The 8,528-nt window shown below is 38.3% G+C and overlaps 1 pseudogene; it reads left to right on the top strand.

Moving 5' to 3' along the window:
* Window positions 1-2,977: 2,977 nt before the first annotated feature.
* LOC140513878 (ubiquitin-conjugating enzyme E2 C pseudogene) lies at window positions 2,978-3,349 on the top strand (annotated as a pseudogene).
* The last annotated feature ends 5,179 nt before the right edge of the window (window positions 3,350-8,528 follow it).

The raw sequence follows: 8,528 nt of genomic DNA, 5'->3' as shown, positions 1-8,528 counted from the left end.
GATCCAGAAATATGAAGGGACTTGGTATGAAGTTATTGATTTAGCCAATGCTCTCTTTACTGTCCCAATAGATTCTGAACAAAGGGACCAATTTGCTTTCACTTGGCAGGGCAGACAATATACTTTGACACACTTATCACAAAGATATCTGCATAGCTCCACTATTTGTCATAGGCTTGTGCTTTAATATTTAGATGAATTAGAGCTACCTGGTATGTAGCTTACTTACTACATAGATGATATTATGATACAGGGAAAAAATGTAAAAGGAGTGGAGAAGAGTTTGATGCTTTTAATTGAGCATATGAAAATCAAAGGGTGGGAAATTAACCCTGCAAAGATTCAAGGGCCAGCTCAAACCACAAAATTTTGGGGTATACAAAAGAATAAAGAGCTATGAGAGATTCTCTTACAAGTCTGTCAAAAGATTCAGGATTTTCCAATACCCACCAAAAAGAAAAAGGCCCAAAAGTTTATAGGATTATTTGGAAATTGGTGACATCACATACTGCATCTAGGAAAAACTACATGTACATTTGTACATCTCATACAAAATTACTAGGAAAAATGTGAATTTGATTAGGAACTTAAGCAGAGTAAAGCTTTTGAAGAAACAAAGGCCACTATACAATAGGCCCTAGATTTATGGCCTAAGCAAAGTGGCCTGGTGGAATTGCAAGTGACTGTACAGGATGAACATGAAAACTGGAATTTATGGTAAAGTTTATGGCAAAAATACAACAAAGCCAAAATGTACCCTTAGGATTTTGTCTAGGAAACTCCCTTCATCTGTAGTTCAATATACCCCTTTTGAAAAGCAGCTGTTAGCTGCATATTAGGTTTTGGTAGATACTGAACAACTGATTTTAGGCCATGAGATAATATTAAGGCCTGGAATCCTGATTATTACCTGGGTAATGAGTACCCCAGCTTCTCACAAAACTGGACATGTGCAAGAGGCTAGTATAATTAGATGGAAATAGTATATTCAAAATAGCTCTAAAACAGACAAAGGTAGGATTTCTGCTTTACATGAATTTACAGTAAACATAGATGCTGAGAGAAATGATATACCCTCTGAACCAAAGCAAGAGTTGGTACAATCCTTGGTAAAATAGAATGGGGGATATGATGGATTAACTGAAGAACAAAAAAGACATGCATGATTTACTGATGGGACAGCAAAATATTTGGGCCACAAACGACATTGAAAAGCTATAGCCTATAACCCATGTACTAGGCAGACTTTGGAAAGTATTGGGATAGGTGGAACTTATGGCTATACATAAAGCTATCAAAACAGAACAAGGTCAGTGTCATATATTCACTGATTCATGGGCAATAGCTAATGGGTTAGCTACATGGATACCCATGTGGAAAAATCAAAATTAGGAAATTCAAGGCAAACAAGTCTGGGGCAAAGAATTATGGGAAGATATATGGAACATGTCTTTGGTTCCTAATTTGTCAGTTTTTCATTTAGATGCTCACATGGCCCTCACCATGCCAGAACTTGAGTACAATGAACATGCTGATTGACTAGTGAAGATTGCTACTCAACATATTGTCCCTACTCTGACGCCAACTGATGATCTGGCTGGTACTAGCAAAACAGATCCATCGGACAGTTGACCATTTAGGGGCCCAGTGCCCACACATCAGTGGGCACAAGACCAAGGTATTAGTATCATTTATTGCTAAAACAAGTAGCAGGTGAATATCAGATATGTTAATTGGAAAAGGAATGAACTGTTCCTTGGGTCTGTCTCTGTATTCATCCTTCATTTTTGAAGAAGACTGTGACATCAGAGAAATCATGACATGACTTGCACTTGACTTTGTTTTGAGTGAGGGGAAGCTGTGCAAGGTCATCAACCTCACTTTCTCCTCCAGAGCCATCTGGGTTCCATGACCAGATATTCATCAGGATGACTGGAGATGGCCCAGGATGGAATGGGAGACCTTGGCCTTTTTAGGGCAATAGGCCAATTATGAAGTGGCTGAAATGTCCAGGAATAACTCAGCTTGGACTGTTGAGGCCCTGTGCTGGGGAAAGGACTCTAAAGTCGCAGGATCATAGAGACATAGAGCCCATCAAGTCCAACACCTTAGTTGTACAGATTTAGAACTGGAGAGATAGCAAAGGGAAAAGTACCAGCTCACACTTGGCAAACAGATTATATTGGACCCCTACCCAAGATAAAGGATGCAGATTTATATTGACTTCTGTTGATACTTTTTCAGGCATACTAGTGACTTGTCCCTATAAGAATGCAACCCAGAGAAACACCTGTAAAACTCTAGATATCATAAGTCTAAATTATGGAACTCCAATGCAGATCCAAAGTGACAATGAGTCACATTTCAAAGGTAATGAAATGCAGAAATATTGTGTATTAAACAACATAGAATGGATATATCATATTCCATATCATCCACAAGCATCTGGGTTAATTGAAGGAGTGAATGAATTATTGAAAGAATGGTTAAGGAAGTTAAGTTCTAACAATTCCTTTCAATATTTGTTCACTGCTTTATGTAATTTGAATAACAGGGAAGAAGTACACCTCTAGCCAGAATGATGACCCCAAATCTGTATATTAGAAAAGAATGCATAAGATCCCAGATATTGAGTATTGGACTGTGAGACCAGATGTCCCAGCACCATATCCAGGGGCACCTGTTTCAGCAGGATATGATTTACATTGTTTAGAGAACTTTTGGTTGGATAGAAAAGAAATAAGAAATCTCTACTGGAATAGGTATGAAAATGCCTAAAAATCATTTTGCATGGGTATTACCTAAATCAAGATTAGTAGGCAGTTGCCACCTGCGAGTTTCTCTTTCTTTATCTCTGGTCCCCCATGACCTTGCAGAATCGTGACCCAGCTGACGCCAGCAACACCACCCGTAAGAAGGCCACACCTGGGGTGGGCACAGCCCGCAGATCCGGGGCAAGAGTTTATAGAAGGAATTTATGATCTTAATGATGTCTGGAGACAAAGGAATTTCTGCCTTCCCAGAGTCAGACAATCTCTTCAAGTGGGTTGGGACCATCAATGGGGCAGCTGGAACAGTGTATGAAGACCTAAGGTACAAGCTGTCCCTGGAATTCCCTGGTGGTTACCTATACAATGCTATCATTGTGAAATTTATCACACCTTGTTACCATCCTAATGTGGACACCCAAGGCAATATCTGTTTGGACATCCTCAAGGACAAGTGCTCAGCTCTGTATGATGTCCGGACCATCCTGCTATCTATCCAGAGCCTGCTGGAAGAACCTGACATTGACAACCCATTGAAAACACCTGCTGCTAAACCTTGGACAAACCCTACCAGCCTTTAAAAAGTACCTTCTGGAAGCCTACATGAAGCAGGTGACTAGACAAGAGTTCTGACCGTGGCTGCCCAGTGCACCTTCCTTCATCTTGTGTGTATGTATATATGTGTGCATCTATCTTTTTCCCTTCCTCATAATCTGTCTTCTTCTTCTATCTTCTGTACAGGACTCTGTATCATAAGCTCTAGTCCCGCCCTCAACAATAATGTATAAATAAAGTTGTTTTTTTTTTTTTAAATCAAGATTAGCAGCTCGAGGAATACATGTATTGGCTGGAGTGATAGGTTCTAATTATCATGGAGGAATTATTATGACATTCCAAAATTTAGATGAAGAACCTATATTGTTTTGTAAACATGATAGAGTAGTTCAAGTGATTATTATTCCTTGTGAAACAATACCACTTGTGAAAACTGACCCTCCTTCCAAAATAACTAGCAGAGGAACTGAAGGATTGGGTTTTACTGACAGAATAAAATTGGGAGCTGAAGTATGGGTAAAACAGAAGCCAGACAATGTTCCAAAGACCGTGGAAATTATAACACACAGGAAAGATAATACCATAACTGCTATTTATTCAGGAGAAGATGATGACCAAATTGTACCCTTAACTCATATATTCTACCATAAATGATGCTATGACTGGGGACTCATGGACTCCAGAAGCACAGCTGACCCCATCTACCCTGTTTCTGGTTATTGTCTCCTTGTTTCTTTCTGACTTTTTTGTCTGTTAAATTGATTTGCTAGAATTGTTTCCTGCAGGCTTAATACCCTCCACCTTCAGATGCCTGATTGCTTAAGCCAGACGTTGCCCTCTGTCCACAGCTGTGATGTGCCACCCCTGGACCTGGCATCAACCAATCTCCGAATGTCAGCTAAAGAACTGACCTCTCAAATGGGACCTCCTGGGGCAAGGACAACTCTACATAGTTGTACATAGAATAGGAAGGGTGGAGCACAACTAGGAGGAAGTTGGTGAGAATGGTTGGGGGTGGCAGAGAGAGAGTACACAGGCAGGTCCAGCTACTTGTGGAAGGCCTCAGCAGTGGGGGAAGGCTTGGGAATGGATTTGTCCCCTGCCATGCTAACGTGTATTGACTTCTTGGCTACTATGATGGATCTGGTTTTCTGGTGTTGGGATCTACCTTTCTGGTGTCCGAATAAATGTTTTTCTTTTGCCTTCTATATGGAGAATCTGTTATACTTTGAAATTTAGAACTATGTTGGCATATTCATAGTTGCCCTCAGGGCTGTGAATATTGCCTGGGCAATACAATGCCTACCAAGTGCCGGGTACTATACTGAGACCTGGGGATATAAAAAGAGACAAAAGACGATGCTTGCCCTCAAGGAGCTTATGAGCTAATGCAAACAAATATATACTGAGTAAACTATATATAGTTATTTGTTCCCATCACAACTTTCTCCATTGGAGGTTTTAATATATTGCCAATTGGCATGAGATATTACATGGGAATTTGGGGAATTTTTGCAGAAGTTTAGATGACAAGAGTCTATGATGAAACACTTAACCCAAATTTTACAATAAGGTACTGTAAAAGCCCCATAAAAGAAAAAAAAAATTCAGACTTCTTCTCAGGTATGAAAAGGACAAAACAATTTTATGCTATGCATATTTTCCAGATTGTAGAGATGGGACAGGGAGTGGAAGGTGCTCCTCTCCCTAACCTCCATAATGTGGAAGGGGGTTATGTATAGGAAAAGTAGGGGAAAAATATAAATATATAAAATATAGGAAAAGTAGGAAATAACAGAAGAAAGCGCAGAAATTAAGAAGAACTAGGGAAGGCCTCCTGAAGAAGGTGAGATTTTAGTTGAGACTTACAGCAGTCAGAGTAGAGGAAGGAGAGTGTTCTAGGCCTTGGGGACAGGCACAGACGACACCTAGAGCCAAGAGATGAAGTGTCTTGTTCATGGAATAGCCAGGAAGCCAGTGTTGCTGAACTGAAGAGTATATCATGGGAAGATGTAAGAAGATGACCAGAAAGGTAGAAGGGGGCTAGATTATGAATGCCAAACAGAGCTTTATCTATTTGCTACTGGAGACATCGAGGAGCCATTGGAGTTTATTGGGTAGAGAAATGACATGGTCAGACCTGTCCTTTAGCAAAATCACTTTAACAGCCAGATGGAGGATGGAAGAACAGTTAGCAAGTTTCAACATTTTTCCTTTTGATTAGACTTCACTTGCAGGAAAGTTACAAAGGCATTGGACTAGATCAATCAATGAACGAGCATTTAAGTATCTACTGTCTTGGCCATGTACAACTGTGGACAAAAAAAAAATAATCAAAACAGCCAGGACAAATGAATGGAGATAGGGAATGAAGCATCTTGTGTGCAAAACATCAAATCAACCAGAATACTGAGACCTTAAACTTCTTGAAGAGGAGTCATGTAGAAGACAACTAGATAGGTAGGAAAAGGCCAACTTATGAAGATCTCTAAATGTCAAACAAATGAGTTTATATGTGATCTCTAAAATATAGTTCATTTCTAAAACTGTATGGTCCTAATTCCAAAATCATGCCTTTAATTCAGATGTTTTCACATAAAAGTGATAATGAATTTTAGTTCCCTGGTATGAAATCTCATCCTGGTACAATGAAAAGATTAGTTAACTCTAAGTCAGGAGACCTGGCTTCTTATATTGGCTCTTGTACTAACTGGTGAGTATGTTTCTCTATGCCTTTGTTCCTTATCTATAAAATACAGTAATTAGACTCAATGACCTCTAACGTCCCTTGGCCAACAATTTATTAGTCTGAAATGAAAATAAAAGAATAAAATAGAAATAAAATAAAATAAAAATAAAATCCTGGTTGCTCTTTGAATCAGCAAAGTGCTACAATGGATTGAGCTTTGGATCTACAGGCAAGAAAATCTGACTAAATCTGGCCTCAAACACTCACTAGCTATGTGATTCTGGACAAGTCACTTAACTGCTATCTGCCTCAGTTTCTTCATCTGTAAAATTGGAATTATAACAGCACTTACCTCCAAGGGTTGTTGTGAGTTTCAAAAGATATAATACTTGTAAAGGGCTTCTTAAATCTTAAGGTTCTATGTAAAGATTAGCTATTGTTCTTAATTTTAACATTAGATAGCCTTCGATTTGTGAGGTTTGCAAATCTGTTATTTAAAACATATATACACACATGTAAAAAAATAAAAATATATTCACATATGTGTATGTGCATTTCTACATATACATATATACTTAGTAGTGTACTGTGACCACTTTGCAAGAGTTAGAGAAAAGCAATTTATCCATCTGACAACTCCTTCTCTTTATTACATTAATCAGTTAGAATAAAGACCTCTGTGACACAATGAGTCCAGTCATTTTTTTCTGACAATAGATTCTGGCATGTATGCCAATTTCACTCCACGCTAAGCATATGCTTTGATAGCTAGCAAAAAGAATGCAAAATTCACCCTTGTCCTATTCTATGGAGACTGATATAATGAGAATTTCAGAAAATATTTCTATGTTTTGTATCCTTCATTATATTGAGTTTTGTGTTTTAGTGGCTGAGTTTTTGTGCCTATTATCACAGAAGGAGCATTGAGACGCAGCCATCAGCTTTCAGGAAACAAAAATGAGGACACAGAAAGTGCACAATTTTCATATTCCAAAAAATTTGAAAATATATAACAAACAGGTGTTCAAAACTTCAAGAGTATATGATTTCATGAATGTAAATAGTTACTACACCAATGCTAATGGAAGCCCCTCTATACCTAGCTAGACAAATTTCAAGAGTTGTTGTCAATGAGAAATTGATCACCACAGAATAGCGATGAACCTTTCCAAGCTCAGATAGACTTATTCATCACACAGATGTCTACACCAGACTAAGTTTTTCTAGTTCAGAGAAACAGTCAAAGTTTGGTGTGGTCTTCAAGAACCTTCATCATTTTCCATGTCACAATGAGCTGAACTCCACAGAGAATGTAACATTCTAACTTAGTAAATCATAATTCCACCTAAAATGACACCAACATTTATATTTAGAAATCAGAAAACACCATGTTCTTTTGTTGGTTTTTGCTGGATAGAAAAACAGACAAACAAAAACTTTAAAGGTTAAATAAGTAATCAGAAACTGCTCACTGAAACAAACAATAATAGTACATTTGTCCAACTTTTTAAGGTCCCTATTGATCATTGAATAGGAAAACAAACTACAGATAATGACTTTTTTTTTTAATAGGAATGGGTCCTCATGTAGAGTTAATTTTTAGTACAAGCTGAATAAATTTTGAAGGAATCTCTGAAATCAGCAACTCTAACTCCTCCCATTTTACTGATCAGGAAACTGAGGCCCAACTTTACTCATTATTGCATAGATATATTAAACAACAGAGGTAAAACCTGTAATGTCTAACATAATGTTTGCAAAGCACTTTATTCATGTTATCCCATTTGGTCCTCATAATAATTCTCTTAGGTAGGTGCTACTATTATCCTCATTTTATGGACAAAGAAGCTAAGGGTGAGAGAGGTTAAATGACTTATCCAGCTATTAAATATCTAAGGAAGGATTTGAACACGTGACTTCCTGGCTCTAGAAGCAGGATTTGAATTCGGATCCTGTAACTCCTGAGCCAGTGCCCTTTCTACCATACCATATACCACTCAGAAACACACTTTTCCTTTCCAGCCATTATTCAGATGACCAGTACTAACTGTCTCCGTGATGTTCTTTAAAGGATTTTTTAATCATTAACATCCAACAAACTTAAGGCCTGCTGGGCTCAGGAAAACAGAGGGAGGTTTCTTCAAAGCCACCTACACAATGGCTGTCTTCCTTCTCCCTGCTCTGCTCATGGAGTCCTGTTTCCTGATGAAGGATGAGGAGCAGAGAGTGCATATGGAGAGACTGTGGAGTCAGCCAGCTCCCCACCCACATCTACTCTGCTATCCCCCAGCAATACCAAGAGAAACGTCCCCAGTACATCTCAGTGGGACCTATGGCAAAAAACTGATAATAATAATAACATTAATAATGATAACATTCATATAGTGGTTTAAGATTTGCAAAGCACTTTACAAATACTACCTCATTTGTTTCTTACCACCATTGGATTTACTGCCATTATTATCCTCACTTTACAGATGAGTAAATAGAGATGGGCAGAATTTTGGTGGCTTAAC

The sequence above is a fragment of the Notamacropus eugenii genome, chromosome 7, assembly GCF_028372415.1.
Source record: "Notamacropus eugenii isolate mMacEug1 chromosome 7, mMacEug1.pri_v2, whole genome shotgun sequence".
NCBI lineage: Eukaryota > Metazoa > Chordata > Mammalia > Diprotodontia > Macropodidae > Notamacropus > Notamacropus eugenii.
The sequence above is the reverse complement of the archived record's forward strand: the minus strand, read 5'-3'. Positions and strand labels throughout refer to the sequence as shown.